General features: G+C 48.2%; 1 long non-coding RNA gene across 1 annotated transcript; it reads left to right on the top strand.

The window, feature by feature from the left end:
• On the top strand, positions 1-20921 carry LOC109309926. The gene is made up of 3 exons (XR_002101084.1): positions 1-72; positions 4661-4663; positions 20907-20921. It is a non-coding gene; the product is annotated as an uncharacterized LOC109309926 (long non-coding RNA).
• Positions 20922-23056: the final 2135 nt, after the last annotated feature.

Genomic DNA, 23056 nt, shown 5'->3' with positions numbered 1-23056 from the left:
TCCAGCACCTTCCAAGGTAGACATTGTGGGGGTTTTCAGCACTCTGACCAAAAAACATTGCTTACCCTTGTTGTAGACCATAATATATGCTAAACTAGCTAGCATAAAGCTGAATATAAGGTAGAGTCACGTAATTTGCTAAGCTTACTCAACATCCTAAAAATATGATCTCTATCAAGGCCTTTTTTATGCATAAATGATCCTTAGAGACTTAAGAAAGAGGCTTATGAGGAAGATTCCTTAGCCAATTAACACAAGACTTAGATCCTATTATGGTATTGGTTTCCAGATTTGGTTGGGGGAGGGGGTGGAACAGACACATACACCATCCCCTTAAAAATCCAGAGGCTATATGGGGATCAGCAGAGGCCCTGAGCTGCAGGGAGGCAGTTCATGGATTGTGCAGGGCTACACAGATCACATTGGGCGGCAAATGCCGGGTGGGAGCTACACAGTGGGGGTCATGCTGCAGATGCCACACAGTAGGAGCAATCAGAAGCAGCAGCTCCACAAATACAGCCAGTTGCTGCTGAGCTTGTTTCCCAAGGCACCCAGAATGGGGTCCCACTGATCCCACGGGCAGCAGCAGCCACCTCCATGCAGGGGCTCTGGCTTGGAAGCCAGCAGCTGCCTCTGCTCTCTTGGCAGACATGTCTAGCACTGTCACAGATCCCAGCCCAGGCTACCCAGAACTGAGAGACCTGCTATGGGATGGACAAAATCCCTCCACAGCCTGGATCCAGCCCATGGGCTTTAGTTTGCCTGCCCCTATAATGTAAATATTTCCCATGCTTCTGAGCTTGGCTAGTTGCTCCACTGCCCTGATAATACCACTGACAAATGCTGCATTTGTCATGGGGGGCATGCGCACCCCCAGATTTGTACTGCCTGTCCCCTCCCTGCTCTGCTGCATGCCACACGTAAAGGCTGCCCATGCCACTTCTGAAGAACATGAAGCAGGCTGCCCACCCCAATCTAATCAAAGACTGGTATTTCTCACAGCTAGACAGAGTAAGTGAAAGGAGAAGAGTATGCAAAGAAAAAGGATGATGGTGCAAGCTGACAAGTTGCTCGCCAAAAATCTCTGATGGGTCAGAGCCTACAGATGCATTCCAAGAAAAAGGTACAGAACAAGATGTAGTTCTCAGAGGGGTTTTGTTTTGTTTAATGTCTCTATCTGTCTTCCATGTACAGTTGTCATTTTATGATTTCAGTGGCTTCAAAAGTATGCACAGAGCCAGAAATGCAGCTTGGCAAGCAGTGTCCAGCCAGTAAGTCGGGGGGGAAGGCGCATGGGGAAGGCAGATCAAGGCCCTGACAGTGAGAGATGGAGTGGGGCTGGCTGGGACTGGGGCAAGGACAGGGGCAGGAGCTGCCCAGCCAGGGTGGGGGCAGGACATGGGATGGAACCATGGGAGGCTTGTCTGGGTGTCACAAGGGGATGGATAGGGGGCATCTCCCACCACTGCATATGCCCCGGGAGAGTCATGGGGGGCATGCGCACCCCCAGATTTGTCCCAGGGTGAGGATGGGCTTCCTGCTGTGGGCTTGAGGCCAGGAGCTGTGGTGACCTCTTCCCAGTGATGGTTGGGCCAGGACTGTGCTCGGAGTGGGTCAGGCAGCAGCGGCACTGGGAGGGGGAGTTATGGGGGGGAGCTATAGCCACCCCAAAATTCACCATAGCCACCCCTGCCAGCACCGCTCCTGCCCAGCCTGCTCCCACCCACTGTAAGCACAGCCCCACACTAGCCCCCCCCATGCAGAAAGAGGCTGGTGTAGTCCCTGGCCCTGAGTCTGCAGCAGGCAGCCTACTTTCACCCCATGCACAAATCTTTGGGGCACATGCTCCCCATGCCTCCTCTAGGGGTGCACACAGGAGCAGCCCCCACCCCACCCCTGTACCCCCCAGGTGAGATGCCTGCAGCTCCTTCCCACACCCTGCCCTGCCTTGGCTGGGCAGCACCTGTCCCTGCTGCTGCCCCAGTCCCACTCCCTCCCGCACTGTGGGGTCCCCAATCTCCCCCCACCACTGACTTACTGGTGGGAAGCTGCTGTCCAAGTTGCCAGGCTGCTTATCGGCAATTAGATCGGTATCAGCTGATATGGCTGGTTAATAATCAGCCATCAGTATCAGCCTGAAAAATCTCTCGGTGCACCCCTAGTGTTTTTAAACCTTCATCAGAGGCATTGGGTGTTGGCTACAGCCAAGGCCAATGGGATGTGCCAGTGTTCCTGCTGAGACATTCCTGGCTAGAGGGTCTTGATCCTCTGCTCACGGTCGGGCCAATTGCCATATCTGGGGTCAGGGAGGAATATTACCCCATGGTCAGATTTATGGACTGTGGGGGTTTCGTGCCTTCCTTTGTAGTAGGGGCATCAGCCACTATCCAGGATCTCTTACACATATGACAACATTTCACAGAAACAAGACATTGGCTGTCATGGTTCCCTTACTTTATCTGTGGCAGATCAGGATTTTAGGTCTGTGTTGTGTCAGGGTTGATGACAGTCTTACACAGAATTTAGATTATGGTTTGTATAGGATGATTTGGGGAGTGGTAGCCAAGCCCAGTACCACACTAACCTCTCTCAGGCCGTATGTGGCCTGTGGGCTTCCAGTCTTGACATGAAGTAATCCAAAAGAAATTCTGTCTGCACCAGAGGTTTTGCTGATATAACTTTGTCAGCTTTGGGTGTGTGATTTTTTTTTTTTCACACTCACATATACACTTGCAACATACATACCCTGGCAAAATTGGCAGTGTAGGTCTCAGCTAAGAGGCAGGGATGAATGAGTTTCTACCTCTAGCTTATGAAACACAACTAGAGCCATGCCATTTATTTTTACTTTTCAGTGGTGAAAATTAAGGTAATTTTTTCATCAGATCTAAGGATCAGTACAAGCTGGCCATGAGGCTTACAATAGCCAGAACATTATTCTAATATGGGGTAATCCAATTATATATTTCTTTGTGACTGACCAAAACACCAAGGGAAGAATTTTATTCCACCTAATAATGGATGACCAAAATTCAGCTTATGACCCACTCTTGAGTTATCCAGTTGAAGTGTAGAAATGGTTCCATTAACCCCTCTGGGCACAAAAGTGCCCCTGTTATAGAAACAGGATTACCCTCCAGAGACATTCAGACATTCCTTTACTCTTATAAAGGCCTCCAATTACATGTTCAGAAAGGGTAATAGAATTCCAGCTACATTTAAGTTGGTTGATCAAAATTGGTTGCAAACTGCACATTTCATAGAATCACAGAGAAAATGTGTTGGAAGGGCCCACCAGAAGGCAGACCCCAGTTGAAGTCCCAAACTTTAGCTGTAGCCCATACCCAATGCCTCTGGGGAGGTTTAAAAACACCCTCACACATATAGCAGAAAAAAGGGGGAGTGGGGTGGGAGCAACTAGCAAAGCCAGAAGCATGGGAAATACCCATGCTTCTCAGAGGGTAGTAATCAATGGCTCAATGTCTAGTTGGCAGCCAGTATCAAGGGCAGTGCCCCAGGGGTCAGTCCCAGAGCCAGTTTTGTTCAATATCTTCATCAATGACCTGGAAGATGGCATAGCGCAATGATTCTCAACCCATGGGTCACAACCCAAAAGTGGGTCGCAAGAATATATAAAAGGGTCCTGAGCAAACTTCAAACATTGATTCTACTTTAAAGGAGAAAAATGTGGGAAACCATAGCTTTTCTTTGCAGGCTGGCAGAGTTCTAGCCTGCAAGGGGCAGCTTGGGGCCCCCCATTCACCCCACATACCCCTCCTAGCCCCCACTCCCACCCTCTGCCCCACATACTGGGGGGCTAGGGGCTGCAGGGAGTGGGTCGGGAGTGAGGGGCACTGGGTCAGGACTGGCCATCAATATTTACAAATGGGTCCTGGTACAAAAAAGGTTGAGAACCACTGGCAGAGAGTATACCCTCAGCAAGTATGCAGATGACACCAAGCTAGGGAGAATAGTAGATATGGTGGAGGGTAGGGCTAGGATTCAGAGGGATCTAGACAAATTGGAGGACTGGACCAAAAGAAATCTCATGAGGTTCAATAATAACAAGTGCAAGGTCCTGGAACAATCTAGATAGCAGTTCTCCAGAAAAGGACCTGGGGGTTACAGTGAACAATAAGCTGAATATGATCCAACAGCGTGCTCTTGTTGGCAAGAAGGCTAACAGCATACTGGGCTGCATTGGTAGAACTGTTGCTGGCAGATCAAGGGAAATGAGTATTCCCGTCTATTCAGCACTGGTGAGGCCACATCTGGAGTACGGTGTCTAGTGGAGGGCAATGAAAATGGTTAGAGGGCTGGGGCACAAGATTTCTGAGGACAAGCTGAGGAAACTGTACTTATTTAGTCTAGAGAAAAGGAGACTGAGAGGGGATTTAATAGCAGCCTTCAAGTACCTGAAATGGGGTTCCTAAAAAGATGGAACTAGACTATTCTCAGTGGTGGCAGATGACAGAACAAGGAGCAATGGTCTCAAGTTGCAGCAAGGGAAGTGTAGGCTAGTTATTAGGAAGAATTTCTCAGTAGAAGGGTGTTGCCAAGTGACAAAGTACACACGTAGCCCCTGTAGTGATCTGGAGCTGGGCAGCTCGGCTGAGTCACCAACCACCTTCTTGTTTTGTCCAGCAAGAGTAAGAAAGAGCTAGTTCTTACCAGCAGGTACAGACCTGGAGGGAGTAGAGTGGCACAGCACTGACACCATGGTTTATGAACACCTGAACACTGAGTATTAAGAAGCAGATGGGTTGTGACATCACAAGCCCGCGCCCACCACTGGAGCTTAAAAGATCAGGAATGCCAGTCAGCAGGGGGAGAGAGGACAATACACCTGTGTCATTCACTCCAACAGGGAGCAGGGTAACCAGTCATGCCATCTGACAGTACAGGACAGGGCAACAAAAAGCTCTGTGTGGAACCCCATTTCCAGATGCCCAAAGACAAAAATCTCAGAAGACACTCGGAAACCCTTGTGCTGAAGTCCAGAAGATGAACATTCCACAAGAAGGTTCCATTAACGTAACCCCCCCCCCAAAACAGGAAAAATTTAGAGTAGAGGTACCAGCTCACAGGATGAGCAGGACCTCTTATATTAAACAGAGGGGACAACTGATCGAAGATAAGGAGAGAGACAACTCTGAGCTGCGTGCATACTTGATGTGGAGTGAAGTTTCCTACTAATCGATTAATGAAGTTGATGTGACAGAAGCAAGGAAGCTGACGAATTGATTATTGAATTTTCCATTGGGATTGTTATTTATTATATCTGCTATGAATTGCCTGTATTTATATCTACATGCTCATGAATTCATTGAGCATGACAGGCAATTCAGAACCACTTTTGGGCATATGATGAAGTAAGCCATCAGGTGCCTAGGTATCCTAGATTAATTTATATGTACTCCTCACCCTGACACAAAGAGAACTGAGAGTAAATGAAGATACCGCTTACGCACAACTGTAACAGCTGGAGCCATCAAGTCCCAGTTGGTGAATGGATGGTGTGTATAGGAGGCAGAGCCTCAAGAAACACCATTGATAGGAACACACTCACGATAGTCTTTACCAGTATAGGAATCTTCCTTTTCTTTATTCTTTTGAGATCAAGACATGGTGGGCGGGTTAAGGGAGATTAACCATGAGCAGGTAACCCAAAGTACCTGGGCACAGATGGTGGAAGGCTGCCAAAACACAACTCTGTCCAAAGACATAAGACCTCAGCTGTTTTGGCTCAAATGGGTACAAGGGGTAGTAAAAAACTGTAACGGGTTACCCAGAGAGGTTGTGGACTCTCCATCTTTGGAGGTTTTTAAGATTCAGTTAGGCAAAGCCTTGGCTAGGATGATCTATGGTCCTGCTTTGAGCAGGGGTTGGACTAGATGACATCCTGAGATGCCTTACAACCCTAATTGTCTATGATTCTACCCATATTATAAAATAGGCATAGATACACCTAGATCTTCCCCAACCAGTGGCTGTCTTCTTGAACACCTCCAGTGATAGACAGACCAAACTGCCTAGGGAAGTTGTATTCCAGTGTCTCAGTATTTTAACAGTGCAGAATTTTTGTTTGGATATCCAGTCTAAATTTACTTTGTTGAAAGTACAAGCCATTGATCTGCATCTTCCTCTGCAGAAAGAAAAGGTGCTTTCCTTCTTCCTAATGGCAGCATGGCAGTCCTTCAAGTATTTGAAGACTGCTATCATGGCCCCTCTTAAGTGCTTCTTCTGCAAGCTGAACATGCCTAGCTCCTTCAGCTCTCCATCAGCTCACTCCAGTTTTTTGATCAGCTCACTCTAACAACCAGGGTTCTAGTTCCTAGGCAGCTCTTAAGGACTACTTCCTTATCTTTGGAAAAAAATTGAGAATAGGAATAATGTAATGCCAAAAGCGTAAAGGAGGATGATGGCCACATAACTGGCTACTCTAAGACCAAGAAAGCCAGCTGTACAGGTTCTTCTAAACCATGGGTGGGCAAAATACAGCCCATGGGCCAGATTCGGCCCACCAGGCCATTCTATCCAGGCTGTGGGGCCACCAAAAAAATAATAAATATTTATCTGCCTCTGGCTCCTGTCAAAGATGACAGGAACCAGGGGCAGTAGGACCCAGGGGAAGCCACGGCAAGCTCCTGCAACAGCAGGGCCAGCCCAGCAGCGCCCCCCCCCCCCAACACACACACACACCAGCAGAAAGCCCCTGCTTAGTAGGGGCTTCTGGCTTGGGACTATGAGACTGTTTGTGCCTGAGCTGGCATGGGAAATTCAGGTAAAAGCAGGGAGGCAGGGGAGAATTGCGGGGATCACCCATCTTCAGAGTTGGGCCAGCTCCTGCTGAGTCCCATGGTCCAGTCATACAGCCAGGAGCCACGTGGTGCTGAATGGCTGGTAGGTGGGCAGGAATGTGGAGAAAGTGGCAATGGGGAGAGGGGAGAGTGAAAGTGAGCAGAGCACAGGGCCTGCGTTGGTGTCCCAGAGCCAGTGCCAGCAGAGCCCAGAGTGGAGTGGCAGGAACACAGGGCATGGGCTACTAGGGATTTGTGGAGCTGGGCTAGGCTGCCAGCAGGGAGAGAGGGGAGCGGACCAATGGATTCACAACTTTAGGCCAGCTGCAGTGTTCCTTGGCCTCCCACTTCTTCCTGCCATGCAAGGTGGAGCAGCCACCGGCATGGTTGTGGCAGCCACAGGGCCTTGGTGGCGGTGGCAGAGAAGGAGGAAGACAAGATGGACTTGGCCACCACCGTCTTCTCCTTCTCGCTGCGTTTGCAGTGGTACTTATGGTGCTGCCATGGTGCTCCCACTACACCCAGCTGCTGCACCCTGCCTCCCAACACAGCTGCTGCCACCAGCTCCACACCCACTCCTGCACCTGCCACTGCCGTCGCTGCTGTTCCTGACCACCACAGGTGCCTCGGCCTGCTGCAGAGATGGCGCCAAGCACAAGTGGCCGCAGTGCTTGAGCTCATGGCAGGGACTTGGCAGTGGCAGGGGCAGCCCAGCTTCATTGCCCAGCAGCAGCCACTTGCCACTGCAGCAGCAAGGTGGGGCAGCCCTTGTGGCATACCTTGGGGCTGCCAGTATGGTTGTAGCAGCCACAGCGAAGGAGAAGGATGAGGTAGGCTAGACTGCCACCATCTACTCCTTGTTGCCACATCTGCAGTGCTGTTTGCAGGACTGGGTGCTGCCACTGCAGTATTCCTGCCATGCCCGGCTGCCATGCACCGCCTCCCAACATGGGTGCTGCTGGAGCAGTGGGCAGCTTCCGCCAAGTTGCTGCTGTCCCTGCCACTGCAATGAACCCAAGCACAAGGAGTGAGTGCAGAAGTGGCAGCAGCAGCCGTATAGGGAGGTAGAGCACAGCAGACAGGCACAGTGTGAGCACCGTGTCAGCAGTGGCCACTCCCGTGAGCAGCACCACAAGCACCATTGCAAGCGCACAGACAAGAAGGAAGCAGCAGCCAAGTCTGCCTCGTCATCCTCCTCCTCCTCCTTCTCCCCTGCTGCTGCTGCCAAGCCCTGTGACCACCACAAACGTGCCAGTGGCCCCAAAGGATACCGCAAGGGCATGCTCTGTTTTGCATGGCAGGAAGGAGCAAGAGGCCAAGGTGCACCGCAACCAGCCCAAAGCCATGAAGCCATTGGCCAGCTCCCTTCTCTCCCTGCTGCCAGCCCAGCCCACTCCCTGCGCTCCTGCTGCCCCACTCTGGGCTCTGCCAGTGCTGGCTCCAGGACACTGACGCAGGCCCCACGCTCCACTGACTTCCATCTTCCCCTCTCTCCGCTGCCGCTTTCCCCACTTTCCTGCCCACCCACCAGCCTCTCTGCACCATGTGACTCCCATACCTACAATACCATTCCCACTCATACAGCCCCACAAACTCCCATTCCCACCCACCCACAGCTCCTCGCAAACCACACACCCACACCCCCCCGACACTCCTGCACACCCAACACAATATACGAGTAAGACTGCATTTTGAACTATTGTGCAATCACTTCTACATATACAGCACAAACGCACACAAATCAGGACAAAATATTTTTTTAATTAAAATTTATATTATTATGGGTGTTTGATTGTTATTATATAATTGGGGGGGGGTTCCCTAAGATGGCAAACCCTCTTCCCCAAAGGACTACTTCCAGGGACAAGGGGGGTGTGGGTGTGGAGAAAGGAACAGGAGCAGGGGTGGAGGGGACACTTCCAGTGCCAAAGGTCAGAGGTTAGAGGCAGGACTTCTGGTCCCAGGGGGTGGGGCACCTTTCAAGGGGTGGGGCTACCCATGAGGCCCTCAACAGCTTGTCAAAACTCAGTAAGCAGCCCTCCACCCAAAATAATTACCCGTACCTGTTCTAAACACATCCAACTTCTGCCCCTCCCTCTCCAAAGGTTCACCTAAATCTCTCCTGTGTTGCAAACACAGCCAAGTGATCCTAATTCAGTTTAAGTGTCTGGACACAGCTAGCTTCTCCTTCAGCTTTAGGATAGCAGGGAAGGGACTGGAAGACTCTAAGTCCATGCCCCTTGTATATACTTGTAGAGTCTGTGCCATGTTCCTTGGGAATTGTTAGCACTGTCTCTTCATCAGACCAAGACACAAAAGTTCCAGCATGGTCCTTAGGGGAGGTGGCACATATAGAGTCTGGGTGTATGTATGGGTGTATAGGTTGTCAGGGCTCCTTTCTCTTCCCAGCCTTCCTTGTCAGACTGATTTTTTTATAAGAGATAAGAGACAGCCTAGGGTCCTAAAAAGACAACAACTAGCTGAGGACTTGAAGAGACAAAGCTTTGAGTCAGTACATATGGGGTGTACCTTACAGCTTCTAAGAGTCATATATCTAGTCACACCAGTAACTAGAGATGTTCTTGCATGAGATCTGTCCATAAAACTGGTGGCCAATGAAAAGGATCTGGGTCCCAAGGTTAGTATAGAAATTCCTCAAAGTTTCATCATTGTATCAAGAGTTCTAATGTATTAGTCCTGGAACAAAAAAAGGGCTAGATAACAGACCCACAGAATGTTTAGGGGGAATCAAAAAGATCCACCTTGGCTGGCACATACTCAGACATAAAGGCAGAGAGAAAAAAATTAAATACTCAGTGGCAAGATTATCCAGCTGAGTCAAAAGTGAAATGACCGACTTTGAGGGGGTCAGATATGAGGGTCAACAATACCAATAGGAGGATCTCAGAGAATCTCTGTAGGAAAGAAAGACATCTTTGATGAAGCCTTCTGTTGTTTTGGGGTTTTGTTTTTTTGTTTTGGGTTTTGTTTTGTTTTTTAACATAAATTATTCCATTTCTGTTTCTTAAGGACCTTCTAGCTGGAGGTTTTCCTGTCTGTGCCAGATGCCCATATGATGACTAGCGCTAGAATAATAGTTGGACCCAAGACAATGGTGTTTGTGTTTGCCAGCCTAGATGCAATTGTCAGTTCAGTCCTGGCATCCACTAGCTATTGATGGGTGCCAATATTTAGTACCAATAGGATCAGTTTTCAGTTGAGGTTAAGAAGAATGTGTGCTTAAGGCCATAATACAGGGTGGTACCAAAGCCAACAACAACTTATACGTCTTGTGTCTGGTCAAAGAAGACCTTAGCACTGAAGCTGAAGACTTATGCATGGTGACTGAGCCCATAATAGTATTAGGCTGCAGACAAAGGGAGGCCAGACAGCTAGGAATCTGAGGTGCCATTTCCTTCCTATGGGCCATGTGATAGGAAACTAAGTGAAGTCTACCCAGACATAGGAGTCATTGGATGTGACCATTAGTATTCAGCATTGAAAGACAAAATATGCACCTTCTGAACTCCAGCTAGGCACAGATCTTACTAGGTCCCTGGTTGGATCTCTGTTAACAAAGAAAGGGAAAGAAATGGGATTATTAAATATGGTATACTTATCTACAACACTACAGTAACACTACACCCTATGAATATAAACAAGGAAAAGCTAGAAAAGGCTGTAGGGGTGAAACTCTATTTCCCCTTGTGTACCAAAGTGGCGGCTTTCCAGTGTTTAAGAGTAATTTTTGGCACTTACATACAATTTGCAATTCTATAACCCCTATACACCTAATGTATATGAGTGCATGTGCAGACTGAGCATATGCAGTAGGCCATGTATCACCAGTAAAAATGTTTCCCCAGTAACATGGATTTTGAAGGCAGTTTCTACAGCTCATTACTAAGAGAGCCTTATAAGGGGGATTTCCTGATGACCTTTGGAGAAGAACTGTGGCCGCCTCTGCCAGTCCTTAAGCCTGTTGCTTTCTGTAGCCTGCCTGTAACCATGGCTTTCCCTGATGTTCCTGGAACCTATAACTTTCTGTGGCTTGTGTTTCATGATGATCTCCCTTGCTGTTCCATTAGTTCTTACTTTCCAGTGACCTCTGTGTAATCATAAAATCACAGGGTTGTAAGAAACAGGAAAGCAGGTTGTGGGGCCATGGGAGACATACAGGGAGATCTGGGTCACAGGCACAGATATTTAGGCTCAAAAAGCACTGGAGGCTTTTGAAAGGTTCAGTGCTAGGCTTCAAATGTTTACTGCCTGACCATTTCATGTCCTGTTCCCTATACTACCCAAAGCAGTGAAATCCTGTCCTACCCCAACTACACTACCTCCAGTGGGACAAATCCATCCCAGCCCCACTACATAATCTCCATTGGAAAGACTCCATCCTGCTCCTCCTGCCCTGCTGCCAGGAGGAGTTCCCATCTGTGCACGCGCTGCTCCTGATTGAAACATCCCATTCCATCCTACCTCTACCACCCCCATGGGAGAGATCTCACTCTGCCCGCCTACACTGTTGCTATTGGGATATTCCATTCCCCAACCTTGTGTTGGTTAGGAGAGGTAAAATTATTCTGGTTGGGGGCTGACATGGAAAAGATAAAGCTTAGACATTTAAGAAAGTGAAGGTAAAGGTCATCAGGCAGATGCAGTGGACTAAAGATGGAGGAGGACAAGGGAAGATTAAAGTAGAGAAGCTAGATGTGGATGGGGTAATTCAGAGTTACTGGGGGAAATGTACAAGCAGGAGGAGAAGGAGGGGAAGGCAGAAACAAGAAGAAACCTGAATTGGGGGAGAGGCAGATATACTGGGAGGAGGAGAGGAGATATAAACATTGTGGATTATGGATGAGAAGAACAGGGATGGGGAAAATAGCAGAAGCCATTGTGAGTATAGCAGAGATTTTGGGAGACCTGAAGCAATGAAGAGGAAGCACTTGTTTTGAGATGAGTCCCTTATTATGGCCAAAGAAGGAAAGGAGAGGAAAGGAGGTCATTAACTAGGAGTGCACTCCCATCTGACTGCTTCCCCCAAAGAATTTTCTGTGTCAGACTCACACGCTGTTACTTGGAGTATTTCCTGGGAAGTCCATTGCCACCTTACAGACAGCCAGAGAAGAGTTGGCTGCTGGTAGATAGAGCAGGGACACCCATCTCAGCCAGGGGCACATTCCCTTTTCCTTGATTCCTGTGGGCTCCAGTAACTGTGAGCCTCTATGGATCAGTAACCTAGAGCTACTTCCACAGCAGCTTCTATCCAGGACCCTGGACTCTGAATTTTGTCCCTGTCATGTATTGATGCTGCCATCTGGCAGGGTACAATCCAAGCCTTTTGTAGTCAGAGGACATAAGAGAGGTGTGTTGCATGTGGTGCCCCATCCAGCTGGAGCCCTACAAGACAGGTAGCCCTTTCACCAGCAAACTGGTGCTCCCACCCCCTACCCTGAGAATGCACTCACAACTTTTGCATGATGGCAGTCACCTCACAGTCCCTATTGCTGCTGATATACATCTGTCACAGACTATGTAGACATGTTCATCCCATGATGAGAACACCCTGCCCAAGGTATGTTCCAATCACGTTGCAGAAACAATCATTTCCCCGGTATTGCTTGGAATGATCCTGCTTACAGTCTTAGTAACAAACAACCGTTTTCCATTGTATCTAAAATACCTATCAGTCAGAAAACACCAATCCCACCTCCATCATTGTCTGCCCATTAAATCACCAAGAATACTCCATGGGATAACTGCAGCTCTGCAGAGCCATCAGTAGGTCTGACTCCCCTCTCTCATCCTGGGTCTCATCAAGCTTCACCTTAGTGAAGGTGATGGAGATACAATACACTAAAGCCAAGACTAGTGAGAGAAGAAACAGGTCTTATAAATTGCTAACAGTATCTACTCATGGCTTTTCTACACTCATGGAACAATCCAATGGAGTGCAGGGTAGTAATAAGCTCCTACACCCACTATTCAAAGTTATCTCTGCTTGTGCCTGAGCAAACTGGGAAGTGCAGTAAGAAAAAGAAGTAAAGTAAGAATCCCTGTGTGAAAATGACACATGCCTGAATATCAAATCTGCTGCTGGGAAGAGAATGCAGGATGGGTGACAGTAGCAGAGGATGGAGCTGTCTTGGAGATCTGTGACTTCTTTTTAGAAGATCAGTATACAGGTCTGGTAATAAGATTAAGTTTGAAGTCAGAATTGGTTCTGTTAGCTAAAAGGATTCTTTTGGTTCCAAGACTACTTTAGAGCGGGGTCTCAAACTCACGGGGACCCATAGGCTGGACTCAGACCACAGACTTTCTCAAGGCCAGGATCCAGACTGTGGGGCTTCCCAGAGGCTGGACAACCTGCAAGCAGCAGCAACACTGATCCCAACATTTGCAAGAGCCACTGTTTTGGTGCGGCTCCAGAACCTAAGGAATTAAAGCTGCTACCATTCACACCCCACCCCTTTTTTGCCCATCACTGATCTTAGTTGCCAGGGGTGACTAAAAATCTTGATTTCTGTGGCAGGGAAGTGGGGATATGAGAGACCATAACTCCCTGGCTTCCAAGACTGTACCAAAATAGTGGAGATTAACTCTGCTCCAGAAGTAGCTCCATTTGCCTTGGTGACAAGCTCCACACACTGAATCCAGCATGAAGAGGTATGTGGTCCAGCTCATGAGAAGCCGGGTGGAGTGGATGGCCCACCCTCATGCACCAAATTTGGCCCACAGGCTGTATGTTTGACACTCCTACTTTAGAATACGTACCACACCATCCATGTGAGCTAAATAGGTCTGGCTTTTGAATGGGAGTCTTCAGTGGTTATTTGGATCTCAAGAAACCTGAGGGGTGTAAACAAATAATAATCTCTAGCTAGGGAATGGGGTCCTGTATCAGATGCCCCTAGGCTAATTGGAGGGAAATTCTACCTACTAGTTGTCAGATACTATAGATCTCAAGTGACCTTTTGCTTTCTGTGAGAGCTTGCTAATTAACAGTGACAGCCTGTCCCAGGTCAGTAACTGAGTGAGGCTTGACAGCTCACTAAATAATATGAAAGTGATGATCTAGCTTTCTAGGATCTTTGGGCCAGATCCACAAAGGGATTTAAGTGCTGAAGTTCTATTGATTTCACACTGATTACCAATGTGCCTGAGAGATGAGTGCAGTATATCACATATTTATTTGGACTACAGAGAATTCACTGTTTGGAGTGTCTACTCTTCTCCCCAGTACCTTGGTCACTAGAAAATTATATTTAGAGATTTGCTTTTGGGTGCTGACTTGTAGGTAAAGTAGATACTGCATTAGAATAATGGTCCGGGGCAACAGCAAAGGTTAATTGGTTTCAAAAAGCCTGGTGACAAAGTTTCACGTTCAAAAGCAAGGTGACAAAGTTTCCTTCAAGGCCCACTGTGTCTGAAGCCAGCAGACAGACAGGCTGGGAAACTGAAGACATGTATCACACTGTTTCCTGAAAACTCACAACATGAGATAAGGTGGCATGAGGTCACAGTGCCCAACTGCAGATCCCTTAGGATTTCCTATTGTGGTAGATAGACCAAATTAGGCAGCCAAGGTATGCTCAAATTAAGATATTGGTAAATGACCAAATTAAGATGTGTGCATGTGATGGGTGTGGAAAACAAAGGAATGTGCTGACAGAACAGAACACGGACAGTATGATGACCCCAAAGAAACCAGTCAATGATACCTGGGAATGAAGAGTCATCAGAGAAGATGACAACTACAAAAGGAGGGATTTCAGAGCAGCACAGGGTCCCCAAGGATGGAACCCAAGGCCACCATGGATAGAGGGCATACCACCAAACCCATCTTGCCAACTCCACAGCAGAGGGAGCCATGGGAGAAGGGGGGTTGGGCCTCAGCCCTCAACCTCCAGGCTGCTGACTGCTTACATTCAAGAACCACAGAGGAAGCTTATGTTCTGGCCAGATGTACCTTCCCTCTGTAAATCCTAGGACCAGTAGGTATAGAATTGGGAGGTTATTTTGTTTGCTTTGCCTGTATTATTCTTAGCTGCTATCACAGTGTATCAGTAAAATTTGCCTATTATCAAATGGAGGAAGTCATGGTCAGTCTGACGGTTTGCATCCACCCAGAACAAGGTATCTGGGTCATAAATCCAGTGTCAACAGCTTGTGGAAGGACTTGAGATCATCAAGAGATGATCTCCCTAGTCAGAGAGGACAGATCAGCAGGAATCATGAGCGGGGAGTTAAGAAAAATCTTATGTCAACCTGGGAGAGAATAATTATCTTTTAATTCTTCCTCTTAAGTCTTGGTACCCTCTGTACCTTGGTTTCTCTCTTCCCCTCATCAACTGACATCACTAATCTGTCTACTGCTGAAAGGCATTCAGGCAATCTGTGGAAAAGGAAGAGCCATTCCTGAAGGGGCTAACCCAGGAATCCCAGATCATCCAGTTAGGCCATGGTAGGAAACTAAGGGAGAAATTGAGAAGGTAATCCCCAGAGGTTTACTGAATCCTTGATGAATCCTTGGCAGAAGTGAAGTTGTGCAGTCTCCTTATAGTCTATATACCCAGCCAGTTGGCAGAACTTGGCCACATACTGAATTGTAGTTTGACAACCCTGCCTCAGGGTTTGCAGGCATTTCAGCAGTTTATGACCAAACGGATTTGGTGTAAAGCACTGACATGGCCTTAAGGAACTCCCCTAGGTCACTCAATAGCAAACTAGAACCTTCCAGCAGCAAGAAGTCCCAGGCCAAGTCATTTCCTACTAGTAGGATGACCCCCTAACCCCACCTGAACCCTGTTGGGTAGGTTTGGGAGCACAAAATAAACAACAGCCAACACTAGTTCACAAATACAAAGAAATGTTTTGGGTCTGTGCTAAACATTCTAGCACTAGGACCTTACACTTGGGGAAGTACTGAGGAGTGACCACAGGCTGGGTCCCAACCATTGCTGGTTGGTCTGGTTGTAGTCACAAGGTAGCATTCTCCTCTCATACAGTCACAACCTGCATCTATAAGGCCCTGTTCTGTATCTGCAGGGCATCCATTTGGGTGCACAATTCCTGTAGGCTGGCCACCACATTCCTCATGAAAAGGAGCATTTTAGACATAGGCAACTTATAGGGGAACCACGGGTTGAGAGGGGAGGGACGGACATGTGCCCATCCTCAGAGTGCTAGTGCCGTCCCTGACAGTGAGCGCTCCAGCTGCTAGGGGGTATGGAGAGCGCTGGTGCCCCCCACTGAAATCAGTTCCACTGGCAGGACAGCGGCAGCAGAAGTGCCAGCCGCAGAAGTCCTGGCACTTCCGCTGCCACCATGTTACTGGTGTGCTCGGCAACTGGCCATAGGGGGACCCCTCCCGCCACAGTTTCCAGACAGTCTTGTGCTCTGCTGGAGCCCTTCTAGCCTTGGGAGGCACTAATCACCCATGATCTTAGAGGAACCCATGTGGCTTGAAGACCAGGACCCCTTGCATTAAGGGTCTGACCATACTGTAATGGACCAAAGCACGGGTGATTGGACCTGTGCTGCAAGGGTATAAGTCAGAAGTCCAAGAGCTAGAAGCCATAAGCCAGTATTTTGGAGCTAGAGGTCATAAGTTAAAATCAAACACCAGAGTCAGGGTTAGATAGGATCTCCAAGCAGACCAGGGGCACAGCTGTGCAGTTTGAAGGATAACTCAGTCTAATTCCTTTCTTACTTCTATCTGGAGCTTGGGACTAGATCTGCCCCAGCTTATCCTAGTCTTAGAGGATATTTAGGAGTGCTCAAGAATGGGATAATTACATAGTTTGTTGGTAGTATCCCGGGAACTGTTCTGCTTATGAATCCTCAGGATCTTGGAGAAAAGGAGGACGCCTGATCTCAAGATAATGCTGGCAGCTCAATGCTAAGGTAGGATGCTACCAGAACTAAGGGTTTATTCTGATTGGTGCCAGGAGAATTGGTGGCAAGGTCAATGTCAGGGGACAATTGTAGTTCTGTTCATATGAGAATGAAATAGGTTGCCAAGGTTAGAGTGGACTTAGTCCCACTCTGTACTGGCTCCACTAGTCTATCCAGGATAATCAAACCTCAAGACATGTAGTTCAACAGAAACAGAAAACCATAACGCTTTCATTTTGTTTGATCTCTTTCTTCTAGGAAGGAGGACCAATGGCGAGTTCTTCTTTGACCAGTGCTCCCACTGGACCAAGTCTTAATGAGAAAAAAGCAATAGTGGGTTTCAGTTCTAAACTCTGCTGGTTCTGAACTCTAGAGGACCAAGGATAGGTTCACTGAACAGGCTGCAGGTCCTATTTTAGTCACCAAAATCCTTCAGGGCATATTCCTTCCTTGGTGGGACACTGGGAATGCCATCTCTGAAAAAAGAGTGCTTTTTGTGGTCATCTCCCCCAATCCAGTGCTCCTCTCAGGGATGACTCCAGTAGGTGGAACATCAAGTGGGTACCTGCCTCTGAAGTAGCAATTCCTAGAAGGAAGCACCAGTATGAAGAGCAAGTCTGGATTGTAGCTCGTATCTATAGAGAAAGGGGTATTTTGGGGGGAAAAACCCATTTCATGATAGGCTTGGCTTGAAGATAGACAGTTGGGAAATGCCTCCGTGCCCCTAGCCTGGGGCTGGGGGGGCAGGGGGAAGGGAGGGAAAGGGGGAGGGTTACTTAGCAACCAGAGCTGTACCTCCTGCATGAAGGCACCAGCTTGCTGTGGGGCAGTGACGGCCCAGGTTTACAGAGAGCTTACGGAGAGACCCGACAGGCTGGACAAAATTGCCTGCTGGCTGGATCAGGCCTGTGGCACATAGTTTGCCTGCCCCTGTACAAAGACATGCAGGGCAAAGTCATGGTCCCAGTAGACACTGATAGTCCAAAGCCTCCTCCGCATATGTATGAGGCATGCCCACAACATAAATGGGATCCACGCATGAAGAAGAATTGAGTGCTTCTGAAGAAAATGAATAGCCTCATCCCGCTTCCCCATTGCCATTGTGGTCCCTCAACAGCCTCACCTCCCTCAGGCACAATCAAGAACTCAAACCATGCATGTCCTAAGAAAGCATCCCAGCCTGGCATGGCCATGTGTTATCTCAATTAGCCTAGACTCCCCAAGTACCCAACTTTAGTAGTCACACAAAGCACACTCCAGCATCCACTCCACCAGGATTGAGGGAGTCATACCCAATCACCTTACTATACTAGCCAGTAACGTTGGCCTACATGTGCCTACTGAGCATGGCACCAGCACCTAGAAAAACTGAGACCTGCAGGCAGCATTCAGTCCATTTCCTCTACTGTGCCATGTAAGAGCAGTCCCTGCCACATGCCTTCCTAGTTCCATCCCCATTCTGAGATCATACAGCTCCTCACAGAATAAACTAATATCTTCCTATTCCCATATCCAAGGACCCTGTTTGTCTTCTTCAGTCTTCCCCATCTTGTCTACCACCTATCCTGCCCCTGAATACCTCATTAATGCTCTATAACAGTGGGTTTCAACCTGTGGCCCGTGGACCCCTGGGGTTTATCTAAGGAGTCCAGAAAAGATGACTATGATCAATCAAAAGTATGTGAATACCCACACACTTACAATTCAAAGGGGTCTCCACCTCCATTTGAAAAAATGTAAGGGTCCACAAATGTTAAATTGTTGAAAACTACTGCTTTAGAAAGATCTTGCTTAGAGCATCCCAACCTTGCCCAACCATGTTCTTCTCCACCCCTTCCAGTTTCCAAGCATTCTGTCCACCATGCCCACCCTTCCCCTAAACACCCTGATCTCGCTACATCCACTACTCTCTATCCTGCCCCAGAGAACCCTCATTTCTAGCTCCAATCCTGCCCCAACTCTCCACCCTGTCCCCAGCCACATATAGCCACCCTTTCAAACAAACCTGGTTTGTGACAGAAAGGGTCCTGGACACACCCAAAAAGAGAAGGGATGAAGCTCGTTTTGCCCCAGCAATGGTTAACCAGGCCCCAGTTCTTGAACTCTATTCAGAATGACTTGTGAATACCAAAAAGCAGCAATGCAGCTGAGAATGCGCAAGCCGGGCTAGGGAGAGGCAGTGCTGGGAATATCAATCAGCACAGCTTGAATTGGGTGGCCACAAAAACAGCAAGGGCTTTTATCATTAAAATAATCCCTCCACAGTCCCACTGCCTCAGCCCAGTGTACGGGCTCAACACTGTACTTCAGGGGCCTCAGCCCAGCCACAGTATGGGAATTGTCAGCAAATGGGTATGCCAGAGACCTGCATGAGATGGGAAAGATATGGTCAGAAATGGGAAAGGGAGATAATTACAGAAAGAACTAGAGACAGAAACTCAGGAAATGAAAAGTAGTGAGGGAGGAAGGAGAGATGGAAGAGAAAAAAAGAAGGAGAGAGACACCCAATTAAAGAGGGGGGATAAATCGAGAAGAGAGCAATTTTCACCTAACCAAAGCTGCCTTCCCACTTCCGTCCAGGTGGCTCCACCTCTCTCAGGAGTGCAATTCTGGCAGCTGTGCAAGGTATGAAGTGTTAGATTTGAAGTGTGGTGGCAGGGTGCAGCACCTCCTGTACACTCTTGAGGTGCCCACATAAGGCTAGTCTCAACGTGCCCTGCTAGGAAAGCAATCCTGGAGCCTATGCAGATAAGCCCTGTGCTCAAACAGATCTAGACATTCATAGCTACACAACAGCTACATTATGAGACACTGCCCCACAATGAAGTTACTCTAGCACTCTAGGGATGCAACTGCCATGGGCAGCTTCACAGTCATTCACTCCAAACAGTTCCACACATCACTGAGTCCAGAAATGAACAAAGTCCTAGGTCAGTGAAGTCCACTACTCACCACAGTCCAGTTCCAATGGGCAGCAGGAAGGTAACAGTTCTTACAAAAAATATGACCTCCATGTGAACATCCCAGCAATACATAACTTAAAAGTAATGTGAGCTGGGGGGGGAGGGGGAGGCAGCATAAAGGACAGGAAAGAAATGACTATATCTTGGCATGCTTAAGAGGGTGATAAATGAAATGCCCAATGCTGATAAATGTCACCCCACCTGCTGTATTAAGACAAGGTCTCAGCTTTTCACCTTCTGCAAGTGGATCCTCATTTTCATTGCACCAATTTTTCCCTCAGTCTCGACTCATAATGACAAAATGCTAAAAAGAGAGAGGCAGAGCCCTGGTGGCATCCAAACTCCTCTGAAACCAATCTCACAGTCCAGCAGGGTACCAAACACAGGTTTCCCTTGCTTTATGCTGTACATGCATTCCTGAAAAACAGCACGTAACTCAAATTTGGTTAAAGGGAACCCACTTTACAATGTAACAAATAGGGATACATTCTAAGACTTTGTACTGACCCCCAGACTCATTTCTACCACTTTTACAAGACAATTTTGGTACTCACCAACAGCAGACAGTACATACAAGCACAGGGTGGTGTTGAATGTTTAATTGGTGTGAAGAGAGGGTGGTGAAGGCTTCATTGATGGACCAGGGAGAGGGGTAGGAGATTAGCTAGTGGGACACTTAGAAGCCACAATGAGGATGGCAAACACAGAAACACATATCACAGACAACAGGCAAGGTGGACAGATCCACACGGGAGACTATATTTTGGTGTGTCACTCCCACAATGCACCGCCCAAAGTAGCTGACTGTGAGCTTCCACCACACCGATCACATAAGAGTGAATTTACCTCCCATATAATGAATCTTTGGTATAAAAAGGGTCATCGCATAAGAGCAAATTCACACATACAGAACATGCATAAGGCATGGGAAACCTGTAACATATTTACTTGATTTTAAGGTGAGTTTTTTTCCCTCATTTAACCTGGGGGGAAAAGCACCTCAACTTGGAATAAAGTACAAGACAGCCAGGGATGGAAGGCAGGGGGCAGATAGCTGCAGTTGCAGTTGCAGCTCCAGTGGCTGCCACTGGACTTGCCTGGGACTATGCTCCATGTCCCAGACTGCAGTGAGGATGGCAGAAAGGGGAGACAAGGGGGACTGAAGCTGCAGGAGTGGGGAAAGGCACACAGGCAGTAGGAAGCAGGCAGCAGGGAGTGCAAGTAGTGTGGGGACAGGCAAGAGAGGAAAAGCTGCTTGATCCCACTTGGCTCCACTGCTCCTCACCACCTATCCCTACTGCTACCCACACTGCCTGCCCCACCACCACCTGCCCCCTTACTGTCTCTCCCCCTGGCCTCATCTAAATAAAAGTAGCTTTCTCCTTGGCTCCATCTGCTGGACAACTCCGTCTCCCTCCTCAAGGCAAATGTAGCTGCATCTTTGGCAAAGACCATGATTTCCTGCCATTCTTCCCAAATACGAGGACTAGAAACATCATGCTTACTTTTTCATGGAAGCAGAGATTCCAAAGCCATCCCATGGCTCCAGCAGCTTGGGTCTTCACACAAACTATTGTGCTTATGTCTTAGTCTGGGCTGCCCAAAGGTTCACCTAAGTTCCACTGAATGGGCTTCACAAAGAAGGCCTACATTTAGGCCTAGAACATGTGCAACACCTGCCATAGGTACATCCCATTCAACCTTCTCATGTGAGTAGGGTTTTATGAACTAAAGCTCTGGATGTTGCCACTAGCTGTTGTAAATGTGAAGGCAAAGTAAGTCAATGCTTCCTCATGAAAAGGCTCTAAGCCAGCACGTGATGGCACAGCATCCCCCTTGTCTTATGGGGTAAACTAGGCAATAAGACAGATATTCCCAGAGAGTGAAAAACTCAGACAGGAACAAGGTGGCTCTCACAGCCTCAGGAAGCTCACAGGAAATGGTCAGCTCTGGCTCCCATGAAACAAACTTTCTGGGCAGCAAGTGTCCTCCGGTAACTACTGAAATCAAGGAGAGCTGGGAAAGAAGACAGGTGCCCCCAGGGAGCATGATGCCATCCCCCACCAAGATGGCACAAGAAAAGGAAACACCAAAAATCCTGCACCAAGCAAGCACTATCATGTTTACATGGGTGTGGGGATACAGGATCCAGCTGCTTGGATAAGGGGGCAAGGGAGACAATAAGTTCTGCTCGGCAGGAAATAGGGACTGAGCATAACCCTAGCCCTGTGCTGAGGAGGGACCAAGTGAAAGGACAGCTTTACCCAGTGGGGAAGAGGAGATGCACCAGATATTTTGGCAGCTGTCTGATAACTATGATAAACTGCTTCTCTGTAACCATTCTCTCCAGGCAGCCATGCCCCTTACTATAAAATGATGTATCTGAATGCCCAGCACAATCCTTCCCATCAAACCTGCTTGTGCTGCTTCCTGCTGCACGTGATGGCCTGGCATTCCTCATACATCACCATACCTGACCTGGCCACTTTACTCCACCTCCCCCTGCTGTAGACCAGGAGACCACAATACTGAAATTTGCTGCCCTCTGTGGAGTGAAACAGAACTTCAGGTGTAGTTGAGTCCCTCTTGTCAGCAGCCGCGGTATGTGGCTCCTTCTGGAAGTGAGCCCTGTGACCATTAGTAAGGGTTCCCACTGGTACCTTAAGAAAGTAAAAGCAGTACATTTGATGAATACCCTGTTGCCAGCAAAGTCCTGAATCTAGGGCTACAAATGGGGAGGAACCAGGTATTTTTGCAATAGTTCTGCATTGCTCACCAGCAGCATGTCACAGAATTGCTGGCCTGGCTTACCTTATCAGGGAAATCTCATCTTCCCATCACAAACTGCCATGCCAAACAGAGACCAAGGCTGAAGAGGCATGGGAGGAATTATATTCAAGGCAATGGAACAAATGCAACAGCTGAAAAAGAAGGGAGGCAGGGGAAATCACAGGGAAGGGACAGGCAGAAAAGGCTCATCGGCTCTATTATACATGCACGTTGCTGAATATTCTGTACTGGCTGTTTTCAAGAAGAGGCATTGTCTGGCTTGGTTTAGGAACAGTGAATCCAAAAGGAGACTGTGACCTGCCTTGAGTGCACCAGACTGCAGCACCTCTACCAGCTCCTCAGGAACTTCTTATTGAGGGTCTAACAGCATTTTTCCTCATACGCCCCACTAAGTCCCAGGACCTTCTGGCCAACCTCCTCCTGGCCCCAACCAAACTCTTCATCTATCAGTTGAGAAAGGAGGGACTGGCCTGGAGAAACCCAGAAGATTGTTGGGCTGTTTTCCTTTCACTTATCCATGTACATCTCCAGGCAGAATTTCACTGGGTGGCTTCTGCAGACTGCTTAGATGTTTGATGGGCTCTAGCCAGTGTCATCTGCTTG

This window comes from Crocodylus porosus, unplaced genomic scaffold, assembly GCF_001723895.1.
Source record: "Crocodylus porosus isolate Cpor-Errol unplaced genomic scaffold, CroPor_comp1, whole genome shotgun sequence".
In the NCBI taxonomy this organism is placed as follows: Eukaryota; Metazoa; Chordata; order Crocodylia; family Crocodylidae; genus Crocodylus; species Crocodylus porosus.
The sequence above is the reverse complement of the archived record's forward strand: the minus strand, read 5'-3'. Positions and strand labels throughout refer to the sequence as shown.